The sequence below is a fragment of the Cervus elaphus genome, chromosome 20, assembly GCF_910594005.1.
Source record: "Cervus elaphus chromosome 20, mCerEla1.1, whole genome shotgun sequence".
NCBI classification, from domain to species: domain Eukaryota; kingdom Metazoa; phylum Chordata; class Mammalia; order Artiodactyla; family Cervidae; genus Cervus; species Cervus elaphus.
In genome coordinates, this window is record NC_057834.1 from 104,892,100 (window position 1) to 104,892,985 (window position 886).

The following is an 886-nucleotide window of genomic DNA, read 5'->3' on the forward strand; positions in this document are numbered from 1 at the left end:
TCTGCTACCACCACGATGCACCATGTTGCCTCCTACCTGCTGGCAGTCCTTGCTGGCAATTCCTCTCCTACCACTAAGGAAGGACATCAAGAAGATTCTTGATAGCATGGGCATTGATGGCTCAACAAGATCATCAAGGAGCTGAATGGGAAAAAACATTGAGGACATCATTTCCCAGGGCATCAGCAAGTTGGCCAACATGTCCACTGGCAGGGCTGTGGCTGTCTTCACTGCCCAGGATCTGCAGCTCCTGCTGCAGGTTCGGCCCCAGGGCAGAGCAGAGAAGAAGGCAGAGTCAGAGGAGTCAGTTGACGACTTACTTGACTAGAGTCCTGTGTGTGTGCTCAGTCTCTTCAGTGGTGTCCAACTCTGCGACCTTATGGACTATAGCCCACTAGGCTCCTCTGTCCACGGGGATTCTCTAGGCAAGAGTACTGGAATGGGTTGCCATGCCCTCCGCCAGGGAATCTTCCCAACCCAGGGATGGAACCCAAGTCTCTTACATCTCCTGCATTGGCAGGCAGATTCTTTATCACTAGTGCCATCTGGGAAGCCCAACTAGAGTCCTGCTTCCCTTCAAATAAAACCCTTTTTCATGTTAAAAAAGGGGTGGGGGTGGAGAGAATGAAAACTAATTGCACAATGAATGCCTTATTGCATTTTTTGATAAGTGCTCTGACAGAGAAATTTAGCCCCTATGAGACCATAAAATAGGACATGTCTATTTGGTGAGTCAGAGAATCTTTTCTTTTCTTGAGGGAACGGTCTTTGGGCTAAGCTAGAAAAGATGAATGGATGCTAACCAGGGTGAAGGGTAGTGCTATAAGAATGTTCCAGATTACCTGAGCTAGTCCTGTTGAGAAAGGGCAGGGCTCGACCACAGACT